Below are 23,450 nucleotides of genomic sequence, written 5' to 3' on the forward strand. Positions count from 1 at the left end.
TTCACATTTGTAAAATTTAAATATTCACTTACCAGCACTGCAGCCCAGCAGATATTCCAGTAGGCTCCATTAGAATCCTTCAGCTAGATACGGAGGCTAGCTATTCCACAGCTTGATGGTTCCAAATCATCTGAAAAGTTTTATTAAACAAATCAGGTATTCCGGATTCTTATAAAACTTAGTCACCATTGGCAGACTGACTTCCTGTAGATGTCACAGCAGAAACGTCTCAAATGTCATTCACACTTTCACTCATGAAGGCCCTTATGATTGTAACAACTTCCAACTTAGGACCAGATTTTGGCACTTAATTATTGTCTCATCCTAGGAACAGTGCAGAGTTGTACCAGCAGGATCTCTGGAAAGCAGGATGATTTGGTAAGGCATGATATCACCTTCAGCTCTCTAGTATGGATGGGGAGTATGTCCAATATGCCACCCCTTAGAGGGAAATTCATGCTGTACCTTCTGCAGCTAGTGAGGTTAGCAAGACCATGGCCCCCTCATCTTCTTGGCTAGCACCCTAGGATGAAGGCAGAACAGGGATTGCAAATGTATCCCCTATACATTGCAGCTGCAAAAGGGCCATCCACATTCTGACTACTGATGTCCTCTAAAGAACCTTCACCCATTCCTTCAGAAAAAATCAGCTATGACCACACTTCATTCTGAATTTGTTTTGTATTGTTTTGCACTCTATTGTATCCACATGTATCTTTAGACTGTAAGATCTGTGGGCTAGAGGATGCTATCTCTTGTTGGACAAAGTCTCAAAGTTCAGAACAGGATCCAAACTTTACCAGAGTTTAATGGTGTTCAGGCATGGGGATTTGTTCAGGCCCACATTCAGTTACTTTCTTTGATCCATTTTACAGGGCTGTACAAATTTACAATGCTGCATAAATAATGGATAACAATATCATTCAACTAATCACCTCTGTCTTTAACTACTGGCACGATGTCATAAGAAAAATTTCAGCCATGAACGAATTAGATGGCTAAACATCCTAAATAATTAAAGTGGTCAGAGCACCTTTGATCTAGACAGTGTCCGACTCATACTCAGATGTCTTGAGATCCTTATTGCCAGACCAAGAGAAAAAAATCAACAGAAATTGTATTGCTTTTCTACAGTTGTAATAATTCAAGTAGTAAGTTCCATTGCTGAAAGAACAGGCAGTTCAGGAAATACTTCTTTTTCTTATTTCAGCCAATCTCCTCTTAGTATGATTATGTCATCTAAAAATTATGCAATATGACAATGTTGAAAACAAGCCAAAATTCCTGTCCCAGTGAGATCACAATGAAACTGCTTATGAACTAAATTAGTCATAATGTACATTACAGATAAGTCACTTTAACAGTGTATATTAATGTATGAGTAACTGCCAATAAAGATAAATACCATTGTCTGAGTAGGGAACTCCACAACACTCAGACTTTTAAATAATTAAACCCAGTCTACTCATTACCTGAATAACGCAGAAGATATGTTTTTTTCAATTTGCAAATATTATATAAAAAGTGAAAAAGAAAACCAATAAAAAAATAGAGGCCACATCTGTGCTGACCAATAATAGGTTCATACAAGCATACATCTGCACAAAAAGTACTTTGTATCCATTTTCAGGAGAATTTATTCTGAAACTTTCTTTTTCTTTACAATGTTTTAACTTATGTGATTTAAATTTTGTATTGAATTTTAAAAAGATGAAAAGAGGGGAGACAAAAAATGGAGGGGAATAAACAGCTGTGAGATACAATCATCCAGAGAGAAATAATCCACATATACAGACAGCAAGTTTTCCTCATGTTTAACGCTACATGTCAAGAAAGTGAAGATGATTTTAAAATCCCTAACTTTATCGATAATACAGTAACTGACCCACTCAAAATTTGCAGGACCTTCCAAACTAGTGTACCCTAGCTTTAAGGATCTGACACATTCACTACAACTGGAATATGGACCTAAATTTTTCCTGGCATTTCTCCAACAGTTAGCCTTCAATCATGTAGCAATCCTTACTAGATTTTAATATGAACATTTCCTGTGCTTTGTCTAATATCAGGAAGACTATTCAAATCACAACTATTTTGAGTCTACAACCTAGGTCAGTGTTCAGAATGATATTTAATCTCTGTATCATCTCCTTCCAAAAAGAAAACACAACAGGACAATGCCATAGTATGCAGTATGCAACAAGTATCCATTGTCTTAATTGAAATTCCAACATCTGTTACTACACATTATGTTTAAGTATTTTGGCAGGGGTCCAGTTTGTTCTAAACAGGATTTTCATTGATGTATTTGTCTCAATTTGAGAGTAAATGAAAAATCTCTTAATATTTCCACACGTTCTAATCAAGACTTGTCAGAGAATCACATTTAAATCAAATCCCCAACAGATCCTGCACTTGACCAGCATTTTAATGAAAGAAGATAATAAGAACCTATACTTTATGGACACAAGACACTGTAAAACAATTGTAGAGGGATATGAATGTATGGTATTTGGGGGAGGGGCGGCAGGAAGGGCCAAAAACTGCTTGCAATCTCATTTTCAGAACAGATTTATGTGGGAGTTTTGCCTGAGTAAGGACTTCAGGATTGGGTCTTCTAATTGCACTGACACCTTTTAGTAGCTATTTAAATGGTTCCCAACTGTTCAATACAGTTTTGATGAGGCTAATACAGGGTTGAGGCTTAAATTTATAAGGTTTTTAAGATTATTCAGTATCTTTATTAACATATGTTGCTTCTGATTCCCTGACTGACCATGTAAAGATTGCACTTTCTTATTCAGCAGATCTGCACCCTGTGTGTGTATTCAGAATTATACCTGCTTTTTCTAACTAAGCTGGGCTTTATTTAAAAATTGCCTTTTATGTCTTTTGTCATTCTAATTCAATACAGAACTGTTAAAGTGCACAGGATTATTTTCTGACTCATTCATCACAAACAGAATTGTTAATAAAAGTTTATACATCACATTATTATTATTGGTTATTAGAGTGGCACAAACAGTGAAAATATATATTCACAAAGATTTGACAAATTAAAAGATAAATCTTGAATTGCTGTGTTCCCAACACATTTCTACATGCTTTTCGCAAACATTCATGAAAGATATATAACTGTTAGTGAAAAATGAATTTCACACTGTACCTGAAATTATTTCATGAGGAAACAAAACTCCTTTCAAGCAGAAGGGGAAGCGGTAGATTTCTTGCTTTTCCTACTCAATTTGTCCAAGAAAGACTGCTGTTTCTTTGCAATAGCATAATGTGGTCTGCCACTGCAGAGGGGTAGGTTCTGAAGATGAAGCCATGCTATGTCGATTGTATCTATGTTATGACTATTCTCATGTATGGGACCCAAATGTGTATTTTTGACAGATCATTTCTCCCTCCAGTGCTACCACTCTTGTTCAATGTGTGTGTGTTGATGACCAGTAAAGACAATTTCAAACTGAATAATTCTTCATAGTGAAATTGAGGTACAGACTTGCTGAAATACTCCTCAGAGCCCTGTTTAATTAATGTGACTGATGGCTTTGGTGTGAATTAATTGGCTTTGGTGTGAATTAATTGGCAATGTCTGCTGGTGATGATGCACAAGTGCCCTTTTTACTTGTGAACTGATCAGATTGTGTCTGAAATCATTGAGAAACAATAAACCTGGACCCCCACAATGCCATTCTTGATCGAAAGCCCACTGAAGTGAATAGAAAGGCTCCCATTGACTTCAGAGGGCTTTGGATCAAACCCGTCAAGAGTCACCTTGTAATGTACAGAATTTCACCTTAAGAATTCTGTTGTGGTATCAAAGGCATTTCTCACAAGATGAAGAGGGTTAGGATCACTAGCAGTGGCAGCAGCAGGGTTGTACTATCATGAAAGAAGAGAAAAGACATTTGTCCCCAAAAGTGCAAATTATCTGGCCCTATAAGTGCAAGAAGCCTTGCCCACTGGCCATAGCATCATATCCTCAGAGTTGGCACCAACCCAAACTTGTGCTTCTGATGCAGCTGTTGCTCTTTGCTTTCTGCTGTCTTCACTGACATTATGATGCCATTTGGTCCAGTTGTAGCATGGGGAGATGAGACATGCCCATCTACCGTCCTGTAACTGTGCATTGCACAGTTCAGATTCGCTACGGACATTACAGTGGGGTCCTCCTTCAGGACGAAGCTGAGGGTCTAACTATGATGCTTTTGTATCTGCAGCTGTGTATATTTTCACATCTACACTACACTCACTTTCTTTATTCTGCTCCTGCTGGTGTTTGGTGCAAAGTGATACTGTTATTCTGTATCCTATCTGCTAGTCTGGTGCAGATTTAATCAGATTCATACCGAACACCAGGAGAGGAAGACTGAGGTACTTCTGTCTGAAATAAAATTGGTATCTCTTTGTAGGAGAGGGAGTGTTATGACCTCTCTTTACAATTGTCTTCTGCCTAATGGGGCCCCAGCTCCTCTTCTGGATGACAGCTCTGTGTATGTGACCTACGATTATTTTCAAAAGCTTAGGGACTGAAGAAGAATATCTTTATGCTATAAACTCACAAAACTCATGAAGCTAGTACTTAACCATAAAGGACTTGTTTATAATTGAGAAAATCATTAGCCACTTACACATTAAAATGTTGCTTGATATGCCATCACCTTTGTAAAGTATACCTACTGGCTTTTCAACATCATTTAAGAACTTTAAGACAATCTCATTAACTAAACACCCAGTTTCTCTGCTGAGTGTTAGAAGTTTGGAGGCCCATGGGTATGCTTGCCTTGAGATAGGTATTCTGGAAATATCAGTAGTGGTCTTAAAAATGTTGTGATATTCTTCATTTCATCCAGAACTAAATTTCCAACAGTTTCATCAGTTTGCTCTGAGAGGCAAGATAATTTCCACTGTTTATCTCTGCATTCTTACAAGTATTAAATCCCTCAAACTGCTACACCCTAGCTTAGATAAAGGTAACCTTGACCACATAGCCCTCTGAAATCACTGGTCCAGCTCACAATTTGCTCTGGCACAGAAACCTGAACTATGCATCCACAGATTTATAGCTTGATTGGCTTAGAATATATCTATACTGAAATTAGATTTTTAAATGTTTTTGTAAATCCTATCTTAATAGTGCTGGTGGCCTGCAAATCTTACCCATCCTTTGAAAAATGTCTTTAAGAAATCAAATACCATGGAAACCATTCCATTATTAAAAAAATTAAGAGTGCCATAAACATCTATTATGGGCCTAATTCTACTATTCTTAGTCTTGTTTAATAGTCTCCCAATCCCACTGATGTATTTGATTTTATTGACTCCAGTGGGACTACTTATACAAGTCCTACATGAGTAAGAGTGGAAAAATTGGGCCCTATGTGATCAGGAATCTAGGTTTATATTTTTCCAATTCTATCTAGTGCCTGTTAGTACAGAAACCCCAATAAAAGCAAATTCCCTCACTTCTGTAATATCTGAATGGTATCTTGAGAGGTATATATATTAACTATGTCAGAAGCTCACAAGAAGGCAGGTACTGGAAGCTTTTCTGTTTATAGGCATCAGATTGGAACAAAAATATACACCAAATTCTCTATCAGGTACAAAAATATACACCAAATTCTCTATCAGGTGTGCTTGCAGAAATGTACCAGATACTGCAAATAAATATTATGCCATATATTTTCCATTAAAAAGCAAAGATGACTAACCTGTATCCTATAGGAGATAGTAGCAGTAGAATTGCCAGAAAAATACCCAGTACCTAAATATATAGCAGTTCCCACAAAACTCTGTTTATCTAGTTGTAATTCTTACATGCTTATCAAGTAAAAAGGGGAAGAAAACGTATTGTGTGTACAAGTAAAATATTAGAGAAACACATACAGGGTTACCTTTGAACCTGGATGTCTTACATTTGTGACCAAGTAGATTTTCTGCAAGCCACAGTTGTACAGCAAACACATTCCCACCAAATGATTAGGTCAGTTCCTTCAGAAGAACAATTAAAGGCAATTTCTAAAGATTCTTTAAAAATTATAATTATGCCACCACTATCCTACTATCCTCTGACATTTAAAGTATACAACACTTCTCTTCCACATGCCATCTAAACTTATTATGCTCCAAAAGTTATGCAAGGGCCTAGAATCTAGGAACTCAGTTGTGCAAACCATTGACTTCAATGATTTACTCAGGTATATGTAAAGGTTTGCAAGATCAGGCCCTAGGTTATTTAAAGTACCTGACTAGTTAACAGAGACTAGTCAAAATTTTCTTTTTGCTCTGATGACATCCTATATTAATTTAAAAACAAACAAACAAACTAGCCTGACCATTATTTTTACTTACAAACTCTGAGGAATGAAAGTAATCAAATCAACTTGTGGAAAATATGAATAATAACTGATAACAATTCATAGAACAGAATGAAGTTAGTACTTATGGTGCAAAGAAATTAAAAGAATAATTAGCATCAGGGAGTAACACACAGAATCAGAAATTATCCTGCAGTGAATCGGTGAGATCTTCCATCATAACACATTGCTCCCAAACTGAGGAATTCGTAAAATCTATAAAATCTACCAGAAAGAATTGATTTTCTTAGCTCGTAAGTATAGCTTCAATATACTTTAAATCAATATTAACTTGGAATATTTACATGTGAAAATGAACATGTTACTGATCTCTATGAAAAATATCTGAAACTGTTCGTATTGTTCTTTTAACACCAGTTAAACGAAATCTGATCTGGATTCCATTTGATCACAAGACTGGAATGCCAAATATGCTGTAAGCTGAGATATTTATTCATCAAAATGAAAAAACCCTTATAATTCATTAATCTTTAGCTGTGTCCTTAAAATTTTACTGCTTTCCAATTTTTTAAATAAATATTCTGATCTTAAAAGCTGTTAGATGTTCTGACAAACAGACCTAACAGAAAAGACAGGTAACACTGTTTTATTTGCTGATGTTTAAATACTTTAGACTGAAACGAACTCTATTCCACGAATAACATTCAAAATTAAATTTGAAGACTCAAGTAGGAACTCCACTGTGGGCATCAGTACACACAGTAGCAGAAAATTGAGATTTTGATGCAATGTGACCAAGAGACCCCATGTTGGTATAACTTAATCTGGTTAATCAGAACAGGTTCCCAAATTCCAAGACAGATTTTGAAGTTTACAACCCCTGCACCCACAGAATGCTGTGCTAGAATGGCTGCGCTAGTGGAACCATTCACCTCAGGGATAGGTATAGTACCACTGTCCCCCTTCCCAGGAGGATCTAGTAGGGAAGCACAGTTCTATTTCACTTCCAGACTTTAAATCTGAAGCAGGGGCTTCTTAGAGATGTGCTGAGACAATAAATCTCCTGGTCACCTGATATAGTATATACAGGTAGCTAATTAACAAAGGATCTTATCCTGCTCCCGCTGGAATCAACTGGAATTTTGCCACTGACTTCAATTGGAGCCAGGGTACAGTATTATGGGAATTATTAGATGATGTATTCCCAAAACTTGTTGCTCCTGCAACAATGGTTCATTTTGTAATTCTAAATATAGTAGCTGCCTTATAATCTCCTCCTAAGTAAAAATCTGCCCAGCATCAATAACATAAGGCAAAATCATACTGGACTTACTGCTCAGATTTGACTTTTCTTCTGTACTAATTTAGGTTCTTCTGCCTCTAAAATTGCATATGGTTCAAGATGAAGTGAAAAACAAAACATTTATTCACATTGTCTGAATTCTGGCAGACTCTGAAGTGTACGCCCTAATGAGACAATTATGTAAATGAGAGCAGCCAAATAAAACATAAAAAACAGACGGGCTCGTACAACCCAAAAATAATTAAAAATTACTTGGATTATTACAAAACATACTGCTGAAACATCAGTATTTATGAAATTGGTACACATCATGCTACTATTTGTCTTAATCATTTATATAGTGCCTTAGATGTGTACAATGCTTTCCAACAGAGTGTGCTGAACAGAGAAAAAAATCCTGCCCCAGAGAGCTTACAGTCAAACAGCTGGAACAGAAGCAGCACAAAATAATATGGGATAAGTATAAAAAAACAAGCACACAGAAGAGCATATTAAACTAAAGACTTGTTCACTTACCTGTACAAATGTTCCATGATAGAGGTTGACATGCCTTGTTTGAGAAAAACACTGCTCCCATTGAAATTTAATGAGTTTTGCTACTGACTTTAGTTGAGTCAGAATCAGAACAGTAGATGAGACTTCATAACATTTACTCTTTCCCATTTGCACTTTAAGTATACGTTTCCGTATGCATGAATGTTTCCATCTGTTGTTTTCAGTTGTTCAGCATAATTCTTTTCACACTGTTTGGGAGTTTCTTTATGTAATGCCTATTTCTACAAAGAAAACAAGAACATCACAAAGACAATTAGAACAAATTTTCAGGGTCATGAAAAGGGAAAGCGTCATGCTTAAGTCCCATGAGACTTTCAGCAAAGCCTGAAAATCAACACACCAGTTGCTATTGGCTGGTTCTCTTTACACTAGTGTGGTCTTTATAAATGCAAAAATCCAAACTAGCCATTCAAGTAACTAATTCCATTTTTTTAAATTGCTTTGTTCTGCTTTGCCCCCACCTCTAAGCAATCTTTAGCCTGCAATTCATTTTCTTCTCCTACATATTCTAGTCCATTATTTTGCTGTTTAAAATTCAAGCTGACTCGTATAATATGATATTTAGACCAGCACAGCATCTCATCCTTGTGTGAACTTTTACTCAAACTCTAAATTACAGGCTCTACAATAAATACCTGTTGCATTGTCAATCATGGAAAATACAACAGGTATTTGGCAAGAATTTTCACATTTCTTGCACCCTTAATTTAATAAATTGGAAGATGCATATTTGTCCATTGGAAGGAGAGACATTCTGCTATAGCTATTTGATTTTAATTTTCAGCTCTTTGCTTAAGATCTTGATACAGAACTCATCTGCAAGAAAGGACACCATCAAAATATCACAGTGATATAGCTAAATTCATATATATGGAAGCTGTCTTTTAGTAACTCCCAACAGTATGCTCAAATGTAATAAAAATAAGTTGCTTATCAATTTTCTGTTATTTTGCCCAACTGAAATTGCAGGTCCATTGTTCTAGCCTGTTCAAACAAGTAGTAAAAGATAGTCCTTGCCCTGAAGAGTTACTGTCTGAAGAGACCAGACAAATGGTGGGAAGAGTAAGACAGACATATAGGGGGAAGTGATTTGTCCAAGGTCACACTGCCAATTAATAGCACAGCTGGGCCTAGAAACCACAGGTGAAATCCTACTCCCACTGATTCTCAGTCCAGTAGCCTACAGACCATGCTGCCTTCCCACACTATTGATCTTCCTTAATTATCATCCTAAAGCAGTGATGAGCTGCCAAAATCTTAACAACCGGTTCCCTATAAAAAGTTCTGATTTAAGGGGGGAGGGAGCGGGGGAGGGGCTGGAGCAGGGGGAGACATACTTGTGGGGCTGGGGGCCCCTGCAGCTGGGGGGAAGCAGGGGAGGGGCCCGGGGAGCCTCAGCCTCCCCAGCTGGGAATCCTGGGAACAACAGGGTGATTCAGCCTATGGACTGGAGTTCTTTGCCCACCTCCTGGCCCTTTAACAACCGGTTCTCCACAGAGGTCTAATTTTAGCAATTGGTTCTTGAGAACCTGTGGGAACCGGCTCCAGCTCACCACTGTCCTAAAGCCACAAAAATGAACCCTGCAGTCCTATGTATCAATCAGTCCATTGCATTTTGGGGAAAAAATGTGACAGCCTGATTCCCTTTGATATGTTGTAAAACACTGTCTTGAAAACCACTAGCTAGTCATAAATGTTACTACTAGGCATCTTAGTATTACTTAGTATTAACATATTAGTAAACAAACAATATTTTAGCACTATAAATTAACTGAAACAACGTTTACTAGTCCTCAACAGAGGGAAGCAGGCTGTCTTTATGGTATATTACTGGTGAATTGCTTCACTGTAGTCTTGCTACACTGATGGTGGCACTTTTGCTATCTCAGCCTCCTCAGTTGTTAGATATACTTGTCTGCATGAGAGCTATGAATGAGATCTGCATATGTTAAAATACAGAAAAGTACTTTCAGTACTCAAGAGGAAGAAGTACTGGTGCCGAAAGTCACTAATAATTCACTGATACTGAAGCCTTGTAGAGGGATTCCACAAAAACATACCTGGGCATATGCAGCATAGGCAGAGGGTTCTGTATTACATCGATATGTTGGGTACACATAAGAACTCAAACATGAGTTATGTGGGATGTTCTTTTCACTGACCCTGGCAGATATTTTTGTTCAAAACAAAAAAGGAATACATATTTGCTTGACATTGAATAAAAGTACCAGTATGCTTGTGCCCAATATACTAGAACATTGTTCAGTAATAGTTCAACCTTGCAAAAATATTATCCCTGTAACACTGCCAAGGCCATTGTATGGGTTATTTGTGTATGTTTCAGCCAACCTACCCTGGGGCTGAAGCAACTTTTATACTTGACTTTTTAGAAACCTTTCTGTTTTGTTAATGAATCAGTGTGTCTTGTTCATTCTGGTTCCTCATCCTTCCCCTATTTTTCCATCCCTTATCAAGTTCCCCTCCCCCTCCCTTGGGCCACACAAAATTTCAGTCAAATAACCCATGCTGATGAATACTTATTAACTATAGCTTGCTTGAAAGTGGCTCATTACAGGGTAGTTTCAAGTTACATCAAAATCCCTGTGTAAACACTGTTCATGAATGGAGTGGTTAGTGATTAACTCTTTCAATCCAGGATTTGGGATTTCCTAACACTAAATGCCAATATATTTTACGCAGTGCCAGTGGGAAATGAGTTGGATGTTCTGGTGTGTATTATTGGGTACAAAAGCAGGAATACTTCTTTGATACTTTAAATTTCAAGCCTATATAAACCAAAAGCCAGCTCTACTCTGCAAACAAGTACTCACATATGTTAAACTATGCTCTATATCAGTGTTATAATAATGACATCAAAATTACAAGAAAGAAAAAAAGAATTTTCTATTCTGAAATAATGTATTGAGGGAAAAAAATCTGTTCTCCCAATCTGGAAGCCTACTGTGCAATAGTTAATGTTGAACAATGCTGTCCCATATGTTAACAGTGAACTCCAACTAACTTATAAATGTATGGATTCCTTTTCTCCTTCCAATCATTTCTAAGAGCCTGCCTATTCATTAGACTCATCAGCATTAATTTCCACACCACACTTTGCTAGCTATAACTGTCTCCATTTGTGCCTTTAGATTGTTAGCTTTTGGGGGCAGGACTTTGGTTTTTTGTTTAGCATGTTATTATCTGTGAAGTAACAGGTACAAATACCATATTATGTAAATAATGATAATAATGAACAAATGTAGTTAACTGAGAAATTTTATACTGTTTTAGAATAGAGACAACTTCAAAGATACCAATTTTTGATAGATTTAAATAACTTATTTAAAACCAGGTTATGCCATCCTGACCCATGATGAATATAGAACCTTACTCTGCAAGTGGGTGGCATGGATCAGAGTTCACTTTGCACTCCTGATTAGTACTGGTCCAAGCCAGGGAAGCTAATGATCCAACCAGCAGACCAAATTTGGTGATGCATCCTGGTCACCTGCCACCTGCATACGCTAAGGAAAAGACACTGCAAGCAGTCTAACTGATTTCAGAGCATCTGTTATATTATCTCATTCTTGTGTTCTGGTATCCATTTGTAAATGTAATACTTATCTCTGTCTTGTGGATGAGGACGTAGTTCTTATGAGCACTATTACCCCATAAGATTTATTGTTAATCAGAAACATTTTACCATAACTGGCCAGGGTTATATATGAGAAAAATGCTCAAATGCCTGCAATCTGAATATTTTTTAAATGTGCCGCAGTGTACCAAAGTGATTTCAGATCTGTACAACTACCTATCCTTGATCACTGACATATTGGCCACTACATGCCCCCTACCTGAAACTTCCTTCAAAGGTCGCCATCGTTCAAAGATATCCTGTGCCAGATAAAGTAGAGGCACAGGAAAACAGACCAGTTGGCACAAGCCACACTCAAAGCCCAACTAACAGTGACATAAGAAGCTCTGTGAGCCTATTTCACTTCTATGACTAAAAGGCTTTTACTCTGCCTTAGGATCTGCTAAATAAAGATGTGAAGAACTATTCCAAACTGTAAACTATTCCAAACAGCTCATTACCCTGACTGCCTATAGACAACCTCAAACCCTAATACCTTTCATTGAGGAGAGCTCTAAAGCTACCTGAAAAAAAATCAACAGATTTCCTGCTGACCTCCCTGGTATCCATGTTATAAACTGCAGAGCCATATGATAAATAACGTTATCAAACACGTTTAGCCACGTGACTTTCCCTCTGCTTTCTAATCCACCACTGTTGTGACTACGTCTAATATTCAAAACATCCAAGTAGTTTCAAATAGCTGCCATTAAAAAAAAAAACAAACTAACTTGTCAAATAAATGTTCCCTTCTTCACCCATTCCTCATCAAATAAGGAATTTCATCCTCCTCCTCACAATTTGGACCCACAATCAACTGGCTTTACAGGTAAAGCAATATGAAAAAGTAGCATCAATTACTTTTTTAACACTCAAATATTTTTATGCATAATATTTGGCATATACAAAATCCATGATGGAGTGCTGCAGTATAAATGGTTTTTTTATAATTTATTCTACCTAATTTACTCATCACTTTGCTACTTCTAAAGCCAACTTCAAACATATGCCAATAAAACCTTGTAGCACACTACCGTGTATTCCATCTATGTAAATTTACCTCACTGCCATGAAAAGCAGTACATCCCATTCCTACAGCTTTTCTACTCATGAAGATATTCAGGAATAGTTATTCTGCTTTAAATTCACACTCTACCTTACCAGAATAACATTCATATGTAGTCAGGCCTAGTATTTAGGTTGCAAAGTTTCGAGTAATTAACGCCTTGTCTACACTGCCACTTCACAGCGCTGCAACTTTCTCGCTCAGGGGTGTGAAAAAACACCTCATGGTGCTGCACCTACACAGCCATGTCCTTGGCAGTGCTTTAATGTTGCTAGTGAAGACCCTAAATCTTTACCTTCAGAGGGATTCCTTGAGAACAGTTCTTTTAATCAATTAGGAGTGCTGGCCACACCCAAACTCTCTTTTCCAAATGTTATGGAACATTTTGATTCTACCAGTTCAAACCTTGTCCTGCTAATGGAGCATCACCTAAACTATTCTGCTCACTTTCTGAATGGTAGTAGAGAAAAGAAGAAGAATATCACCCCATCATGTTGCTTTTGACTTATGAAGCCCCAAATGACCTGTAACCTGCCTAGGAAACTGCCTCTCTTCACATGCCACGGTACTGCAATTGAGATCTGCAATGTGATCAAGCTGGTTCTCCCTCAGATGAAAATGGAAACTTTTTTTGGATTGATGACCCCTTTTCCTTGGATTACTCTCCCCAGCTCAAATTTGTTAATGGGCATGTTGCAAAGCCCATTTATTCGAAGGGCCAAGACATCGTAAGTTCTGACTGACCAGAAAATGTGGTACACATGATCATTAGTCATTCTGGTCTGCTGGACAGTGATTAGGTGAAATTTGGCTGGGTGGGGGAAAGCAGAAGTGCTGATGCCTTAATCTGTCTAGATATTGTAAAATCCTATTATATATGAGGCTTTTAAACATATGTCAAGGGCCCCCAGAGCCATGGATGGGAGCCCTTTGGTGTGTTTCTGACAGGGGGGATTTGATTTAAAAAATCACTAGTCAGGAAGACTCGATTTAATCAGGGATTTCTACATAAAAGTGCATTCTTGTTGGTTGTTATAACCTTAATATATATTCTTAACAAGTCAGAGAAAGATGTAGGCTTCATTTTTAGAAGGTACACACTATACATTTTAAAAGTGATTTATTTTGAAAACTTTTCAGATTAGCTTTACAGCTATATCAGAAAATGAATGATTGTTTGGTTATTTCATTTACCAAAGGTAACTGAAGCAGATATTTATGAAGTCATTGGGAGGTGAACTATCTCCAATTCAACAGGTTAATCAATACTATTTGGAGGATTTTCTTGCCATGCTGTATTAGGAGGAGAACATCACCAGACAGACATTTAAATTGTTTTATTTAACTAAAACAACAATGTATTCTGGATTTTTTTCTTTAACAGCAAATATAGAATATTTTAAGAAATCAAGCATATGATTTTTTTAATTTAGTTAAACATTCAAGTTTTTAAAATCAGGTTTGTTTTTGTTAAAATTTTTAAACTAAAATAGTTAAATGAAATATTTTAAAAAAACAACAAAAATTAAATCGACTACGTCAGACAAGTCAACATGAGAAACTTAAAATATTGGCTTCTGCAGCTAACTCAGTCATCTTAAACTTCATTTTCCAGTTTGTTCATAATCTGGAAAAGAAAAACAAGCTTTCCTACTTTTTCAGGTCCCAAACGATTTCTCAATTTGGAATGAATTAGTCCAAAGGAAGAAAATATTATTTCTACACTGGGAGAAGAAGCTACTGCTGTTAAAAGTGAGACTATCACTTCAACAGTCTCTGAATCCAAGTGCCTAAGTGACTTACACCAGTTCACTGGTGTGACTTTAAAACATCATCAGCAAACATATATTTCTTGAATTGTTCACCTATAGCTCTGAAAGTTTATTATAGTTGGCATTATGGAAGGATGATTGATGGATGTCCATGTCATAGCCAACTCCTCTTTTTCAGCAGTTAAGGTTTGAGTCTGGTACCGAGTATTGAGAATATTTGCAAGAAAATGAGCTGGAGATAGTGCTTGTACCATTTGTTTTTTTTAACGCTTGTAATTTAACTCTTTCATTGCATACTTCTCTTTTTAAGATCTCACTCAGTTCCTTCCAAATTCCAACAGCATCAGCAATAAAACAGCTATTTCCCTGCATTTTGTTCAAGGCTACAGAAATAGGCTTCAGGGTACTCAGCATGAGTTCAACATTTCTCTTAAGAGCAATGTTGAGAACTTTGGCTGTGACAGTGCCATCTATTTTTTCATGATTTTGTTCACAAACTGTCATCAGATTAGGCCAGTTCTTGATATAGTACTCAAAACAATCCACTACTGAGTTCCATCGTCTTGTGGGAGAGTTAGCTTGGTTCCTCCCAATTTTTTCACAGCAGCTGCTGCAAAGTGGTTGTTACAGAAGTATTTTGCAATTTCAACATTAGCCTTTTTTTTGGAACACTGAAGTCTTTGGCTAGGAGGTGCCTCAAATGAGCACTGCAACCATATGTTGTTATTAGCTTGGGACTCTCTTCACTGTCATCTAAATAATTTCTTCTCATCTTGGATACATTTGCAGCATTGTGTGTGACCAAGCTGCATACCAGACATTTGAATATTTTTTCACAGTTTGTTATAGCTTTTACTGCTACTTCTTGTAAGTATTCTGCTGTGTGCACATTTCCTGATGTATCAATTGTTTCTGTAAGGAAGACATTCCCTTCTTCTGTTGTCACACAAGCACATACAACAGGATCATTGTGGACACTACTCCACCCATCAAGACTCAGGTTAAAAATTTCACCCTCTAGACCTTTTGCACACTGCTCAATTTCTCTTTCATACACTTTATCCAGCAATTTGCCTGCGACGTCTGCTCTCTTGGGTGGACTGTATCATGGTCTTAATGACTGAACCATGTTAATGAAGTGTGGGTTCTCAATCATACAGAAATGACAGTTTGTTGCATAAACAAACCGGGCAATTTTTTCATCAATTACCTCTTTTTGAGGATTCAGCAATAGGTCAACAGCGGTTAGAGGAAAGAATGGGAGAATATTGATAGAAGAGAAAGAACAAATCAAACGATGGGCAGAGCATTTTAGAGAGACTTTAAATAGATCAAATCCTGAAGAGGTAGTTGAAATAGAGGAAACGAGTTTTCAGATGGAGGTAGAATGTGGGCCTATCATAGAGCGAGAGATAGAAGAGGCTATTAGACAGACAAAAGCAAACAGGGCACCAGGTGAAGATAGAATAACCGCAGAAATGCTAAAAGCCGACCTGAATATGAGTGCCGGGATTCTAAAGGAGCTATTCAACAAGATGTGGGAAGAAGAGAAGGTACCTGAAGCATGGAAGAAAGGTATCATCGTGAAATTACCAAAGAAGGGTGATTTGTCTTTGTGTGGTAATTGGAGAGGTATAAACTTGTTATCAGTGCTCGGGAAGGTTTTCTACAGAGTTCTGTTACAGAGAATAAGACAAGCAGTAGAAGAGATCCTGAGGGAAGAACAAACAGGATTTAGGAGTGGGAGAGGATGCGTTGATCAGATATTTGTACTACGTACAATAATGGAACAATCTCTTGAATGGAACTCGCCACTGTTCATTAATTATCTCGATTTCGAGAAGGCATTTCATAGTGTCCACCATCCATCTTTCTGGAATATCTTAAAAATATATGGATTCCCTTCGAAAGTGATTAACATCTTCAAAGATATGTATGCCGGCAATAAGTGTTGTGTTCGTCATGAAGGACAGCAGAGCGAGTGGTTCCATGTGAGAACGGGAGTTAGACAAGGGTGTGTTATTTCGCCCATTCTATTTCTTGTGGTCACAGATTGGGTGATGCGGAAAGCCATTGAAGATAGGCCAAGAGGGATCGCATGGGGACCCTCTGGTCATATTGAAGACTGTGACTTTGCGGATGACATCGCCCTGATTTCAAGCTCTCAGACGGACCTCCAAGAGAAGACTGATAGCGTAGGTAGAGTAGCAAGGTGCATAGGACTTAATATCCATGCCGGTAAGAGCAAAATAATGAAAGTAAAAACAGCCAGCTCGACGAAGACAGTGTTATGTGATGTAGAATTGGAGGAGGTGAACGACTTCAAATATCTTGGTAGTTACATATCGGCTGATGGCAATATTCAGAAGGAGATATCTACCAGAATCGGTCTTGCAGCAAATGCATTCTATAGACTTCAGAATATTTGGAGGTCAACCATCTTGCAAATGAAAACCAAGGTAGAGATCTACAGGTCGAACGTCCGCTCTGTGTTGACCTATGCGGCGGAAACATGGAGGACCAACAAGAAGATAGAAAGTCGGCTTCGGGGCTTTGAAGGAAGGTGTCTTAGGCGAATTCTTAACATACATTGGCCGCAGCGTATCACCAATGTTGAAGTGAGCCGATTAATGGGCATCAACAATATAGTGGATGAAGCCAAACAACGAAGATGGAGGTGGCTGGGGCATGTGTTGAGAATGGATGCTGACAGACACCCTCGTATTGCCCTACGATGGACACCACAAGGAAGAAGGAGGAGAGGTAGACCATTGGGGACGTGGCGAAGGACCATTGAAGAGGAAATGAAAGGTATGGGAATGAAGTGGGATGAAATCTGCTGTCTCGCTCAAGAACATAACAAATGGAAGAGAGTGGTTGGCGCCTTATGCTCCACAGGGAGTGAATAAGAAGAAGACGACGACCTCTTTTTGTAATCTGCTGGTTCTTATCACAATTTATCTCTGGTTGTTTCTGGATGATGAAGATTTTTTTTTCTTTTTGCTACAGGTGATATACTGTGGTTATGTGAAATACATGATGTGACTGAAACACTATCATTGGCGGATAACTATGAAACTATAGAAAATGATGGTGATCTTGAAGGTGGATAGTCTTCAGAATCCTGTATGTTGAGGATGGATTCTCCTAAACAAAATAAGTCAATGCAGTTATTTAATTATTATTACTATACTGCTCATTTAGTATTATTCATTGCATTCACTGACACTCAGTACTACTTTAAAGGTGAAATTATAAAAGGAAGATGTGCCTATTTCAGCTATTTATTTTTATCACAACTGTATCTCAAATTATAGTACCATAGAACAACAACTATATTTTTTGCTCAAACATGAGAATTCAATAATAGTCCAGAAGGAAGACAGGCAGTCCTTAAGACAGAAGTATGAAATAAAAAAGTTTACCAACCTGCATGCTCAAACATGTTCCTTTCATATCACTTCTCATGATGTAGTTTCATTCGGCCAACCAGGCCTTGAATTTCTTTGTTGCACTGTTTGCATTTTGCACGCATACCTGTCTTATCCACAGGTAGAGGAACTTCATTAAAATGTTCCCAAACTGGGTCTCTTTTACGACCTGCTGCCATTATAGATTTTCCCATCTAGTGAGAGAATAGTATGGTAGATCTCAAATCAATGTAGGCTACACTCAGAAAGACCTCAAGACTTCTGAAATATGCTGCTCAAACAGTTTCACTTTTGTTTCTGCTGCCTGTCCCTCCCTTCTCACATTTATCTCCAGACTTCTTCTCCTTGTCCAGCTCTATGCCACCCCCAACAATCTTCTATTTATTGAACTTTTTGAAACTTTGCACTTTTAGAGAGAGGTAAGGGAATGACTCTGTGTACACAAATTTGTAGAGGGACAATAGGGTTGAGGTCTGTTATTTCTCCCCTCTATATATTATATTATTTTATTTAAAAACATTTTTGCTGTTAATAAGCATATTATCTCTGGGGACACAAATTCACAGTCTGAGAACTGCAAAACTAAGCATCTCTGATGGTATCTTCTAGACTGAATCCCCTGGGGTTGATGTTGGGTAGAAAGATTAACCTAAATCAGTGGATCTCAAAGCCAGTCCGCCGCTTGTTCAGGGAAAGGCCCTGCCAGGCCGGGCCTGGTTGGTTTGTTTACCTGCTGCATCCGCAGGTCGGCCGATCGCAGCTCCCACTGGCCGCAGTTCGCTGCTCCAGGCACATAGGGGCTGCGGGAAGCGGCACAGGCCGAGGAACATGCTGGCCACCCTTCCCGCAGCCCCCACTGGCCTGGTGCGGCGAACCGTGGCCAGTAGGAGCCATGATCAGCTCAACCTGTGGACACAGCAGGTAAACAAACCGGCCCGGCCCGGCCGGGGCTTTCTCTGAACAAGCGGTGGACCGGCTTTGAGAACCACTGACCTGAATAATCTATATAGAAGCTGATAGCACCCCATAAAATTGGGTCCCCTAATCCATGAACTATTGGAATTTATTTACAAAACTTTTCTTAAACATTACATGAATATATTGTCTCATACTATAGAATTAGAATTTATAATTCCTATTCCATGATGAGATATCTTTGAGCTATAATGTATCTTAATTTAAAATGTATCTTAATTAAAAAGAAAAAGAAAAGGTTCAGAGAAGGGCAACTAAAATGATTAGAGGTTTGGAACGGGTCCCATATGAGGAGAGATTAAAGAGGCTAGGACTTTTCAGCTTGGAAAAGAGGAGACTAAGGGGGGATATGATAGAGGTATATAAAATCATGAGTGATGTGGAGAAAGTAGATAAGGAAAAATTATTTACTTGTTCCCATAATATAAAAATTAGGGGCCACCAAATGAAATTAATGGGCAGCAGGTTTAAATAAAAACAAATAAAAGGAAGTTCTTCTTCACACAGCGCACAGTCAACCTGTGGAATTCCTTGCCTGAGGAGGTTGTGAAGGCTAGGACTATAACAGGGTTTAAAAGAGAACTGGATAAATTCATGGAGGTTAAGTCCATTAATGGCTATTAGCCAGGATGGGTAAGGAATGGTGTCCCTAGCCTCTGTTTGTCAGAGGGTGGTGATGGACAGCAAGAGAGAGATCACTTGATCATTACCTGTTAGGTTCACTCCCTCTGGGGCACCTGGCATTGGCCACTGTCGGTAGACAGGATACTGGGCTGGATGGACCTTTGCTCTGACCCAGTATGGCCATTCTTATGTTCTTATAAAAAAAATGGATTTTTTTTATTTTATTTTTTTAAATCATTGATTTTTATCCACCCTGGTTTCTGACACCAAAATATAAGTAAATATATAAATAAGTCTGTACTACCTTTTCTACTCCAAGCCCCCAGTACCGCCGTGGCATGAGAGTGCACTTTTGGCAGCATCTCACTCCTGATTCTACAAATGTAGTGAAAACACTGGTGGTCAGTCACTGGACGAGGCCAGCCACTGTGAGCTGGAATTCTGTCCCAACTGGCGGCCCTCTGAAGCAATGCCATGCCTACAGAAGGAGGAAAGCCCTGGCTGCGTCCAATAGTGGAGCATTTCAGTAAGTTATGCAGACCAATATTAAGCCAATTTGAGAGTGACAGACATCAGTTCAGATAACATAAGTGACTACTTAAGCAGGGTAGATAAAAATAAATAATTTTAGATAAAAATAATTAGATTGTAATTAAATATTTAATAAAATATTAAGCAATAATTTAATTAAATTTACATATTTTTACATTAAATTAATTAAATGTATTTTTTAGAGATAAACCTACTTAAAATTGTCAATCTATGTTTAGGCCTAAATTTATTATAATCTATTAAATCTTTTAAATTAAATACAACAAAACTAATATTAAAGAAGTTCATGTTTGCTACCAAGTTTTAAAGAAAGGCAAACTACAGAACTGGTAGAAATGACTGGCTAAGTGCCTAGAACCAGGGTTTGGGAAAGTGCTAAACCTGCTTCTGATGCCAGTAACCTTTCTTCTGCAGGTGTAGAGAGAATATTCTCTTAATTTCAGCTTATTCAACTAGTTTAATTCAATGCCTAGTTCATTCAAAGCTAAGAAACCAATTGGGAGTTGAAAAAACAGGAGAGCTTGTTTTCCTCTTCCAATCTAAGAATAAAAATTAGACATAAGAGGGTGAAATCTACTAGTTCTAAAATCTTGAAGGATACGGTGAATAGAAAGAATCAATTCAATTTATTAACTACAGATACTAATTCCTTTAATAAATCAGTTAACTTTAAATGCAAAACATGTTTTGATAAACTTTTTTTATTTATCCATCACATTTAAGGTAGTTTTATTTAATAAAAAAAATAGCATGCTGTTTTGTACATTTTGCATTGAATTCAAATTGCATCAAAATAGAGTTCACAAGTAAATCACAAGTAAAAAAAAATCATCTAGAAATACGTTATTCATAGTTTTCTAACATAATAAAAAATGTAAAAACATAAGAATTAAGAAACATAACTTACGCTACAGTAGAACCTCAGAGTTACTAACACCAGAGTTATGAACTGACCAGTGAACCATACACCTCATTTGGAGCTGGAAGTACGCAATCATGCAGCAGCAGAGACACACAAAAAAAGGCAAATACGGTACAGTACCGTGTTAAATGTAAACTACTAAAAAAATAAATAAATGGAAAGCAGCATTTTTCTTCTGCATAGTAAAGTTTCAAAGCTACATTAAGTCAATGTTCAGCTGCCCACTTTTGAAAGAACCATAATGGTTTGTTCAGAGTTGCAAACAACCTCCATTCCCAAGGTATTCGTAACTCTGAGGTTCTACTGTATATAATTTCTCAAATAACTGTTTGATTTACTGTATCCTAGTTATCAAAAAGAAGTACCAGACAGTGCAGAATTGCAAATCCAGACATTGTAATTGTTACTAAATACCAAAATCAAAGCTTTTTTAGAAAAAGAACTAAAAACTCCAAATGAAAAACATGATTAAAATTGATTATTTAAATCAAGGTTTCTTGCTTGCTTTTTTAAATCATGATTAAAATTGATTATGTAAATCACTTTCATTTAAATCAGTCTACCCTATACTTAAACCTTTGTAAAAAAAATTCAAACTTAACATTTTCAGAAAATTTCAGCTAAATATTTTGTTTTCTGTGGTTTCCTTTGTACTTCTTGATTTAATCTTGAAGCAAGAGCACCGAAATAGCACAAATGCTCCAGCTGTAGGAATTATGACACCTATGCACAGATTTCACAATGCATGACAGAAAGGCGCCAGGACCAGGACACACTGTAGGGTCAAAGTGAAGGAGTTGCAGAATGCCTACCACAAGGCGCGGGAGGTAAACCACCACTCCGGTGCTGCGCCCTAGAGCTGCCGGTTTTACAAAGAGCTGGACTTGATACTTGGTGGCAACCCCACCTCCACTGCGAAGACCACTGTGGATACTTCGGTGGCTCGCGTGCTAGTCGAAAGTGGACCGAGCCAGGAGGAGGAAATCTTGGACGAGGATGTGGAGTGGGAGGGGAACCCAGAGGCAGAGGATGACTCGGAGGTCAGAGATGCATGCAGCCAGGAGCTCTTTTCTACCCCGGAGGAGGCTTGCCAGTCACAACTGTCAGATCTTGGTGAAGCACAAACAGGAGAGGAGGCACTGGTAAGTGGCTTTGATTCTGGGAATTGCTGAAGTGAGTTGCTGGGGGCAGGAGGGTTGCAGATTTGTCTCGCAGCACATGCCTAGTCTGAGCGGCGGAACAGGCTGTTGATTGACTCCCTCTCCAGGAAACTCTTGTGGAAACACTGGGCAATCCACGGCTGCAGGTTCTTCAGTAGAGCTGCTTTGTTACTTGCCCCAATAATGGTAACTTTCCCACACCACTGTGCTGTCATGCTGGAGGGACGACCATTGCTGCACACAGGCGAGCCGCATAGGGGCCAGGGCGGAAGACACAGGCTTGGAGAAGAACTTCCCTTGATTCCCTGCTCACCCTCAGCAGCAAAATAGCTTCCATAATGATCACATCCTGTGGAAAATGTGGGGACAGGAATGATTATCAGGCCCATCCTACCGTGCTGGCTCTCTCCAAAAGCCACGTGCCCAATGTACAGCAGAGTCCAGTAAGAGTGATTTACCCTGCCCCTGTGGCTACTCACCATTTTGGAGGTCTTGCAGCTCATGTGCGCTTGCTTGGGGTCAGCCACTTAGAGTCAGGTGTGTGAGTACTGGCTGTGTTTTAAATCACTGAATCAGTGTTCACTGTGTTGCAAACAATCCTGCTTCTGTAAAATGTTGCATTTAAACTTCACAGAGATGACCTTGGGAGCCCAGCCTCCCTCTTTGTTATCAGCACCTGAATGGCTGTGCAGAATTAGAAGGCGGCGAAGAACTAAAGAGGACTTCCTGTGTGATGTTATGATGCACTCCGCCGCTGAGAAACAGAAATTGAAGGAGTGGCGGGACAGCAAGAAGAGGGAGCGAAAGGAGAACGAGGTACGCCAGAATGAATCCACAGAGTGGCTCTTAAAGGTTATGGAGCGCCAAGCAGATACGCCCCAAGCGATACTAGCTCTTCAAACCGAGCAGCTCCAAGCCCATCTGTAGACGGGTCGGACTCACCCCTGCGGCGCCTCCTGCTGGTTGCTCTGGGGAATTAGCTCTGTTCCAGCGTTCGGAGCGCCCTCTGCAGGCTGGTGATCCACCTGTCTTCAGGCCCCCCGTGTCCCTCCCTGGACCCGGTGCCCTCTTACCTGGGGTGCTGCCCCCAGCAGTAACCCCTTTCTCTCTGGGTCTCCCCTCCTTAGGGA

The 23,450-nt window shown here is 38.6% G+C and overlaps 1 long non-coding RNA gene across 3 annotated transcripts in view; it reads right to left on the reverse strand.

Moving 5' to 3' along the window:
• The window catches only part of LOC123377394, a 185,057-nt gene that overhangs the window by 155,683 nt on the left and 5,924 nt on the right, over nt 1–23,450 (reverse strand). For 2 of the 3 annotated variants that reach the window (XR_006582195.1, XR_006582194.1), the window contains exons 2-3: nt 8,146–8,405; nt 33–130 (exon numbers count right to left, since the gene is read on the reverse strand). This is a non-coding gene — a long non-coding RNA (uncharacterized LOC123377394). Of the gene's footprint in view, nt 1–32; nt 131–8,145; nt 8,406–10,244; nt 10,368–23,450 lie in introns of those variants that run through there. The other variant, XR_006582196.1, reaches the window with a different exon arrangement.

Source organism: Mauremys mutica, chromosome 9 (genome assembly GCF_020497125.1).
Source record: "Mauremys mutica isolate MM-2020 ecotype Southern chromosome 9, ASM2049712v1, whole genome shotgun sequence".
In the NCBI taxonomy this organism is placed as follows: domain Eukaryota; kingdom Metazoa; phylum Chordata; order Testudines; family Geoemydidae; genus Mauremys; species Mauremys mutica.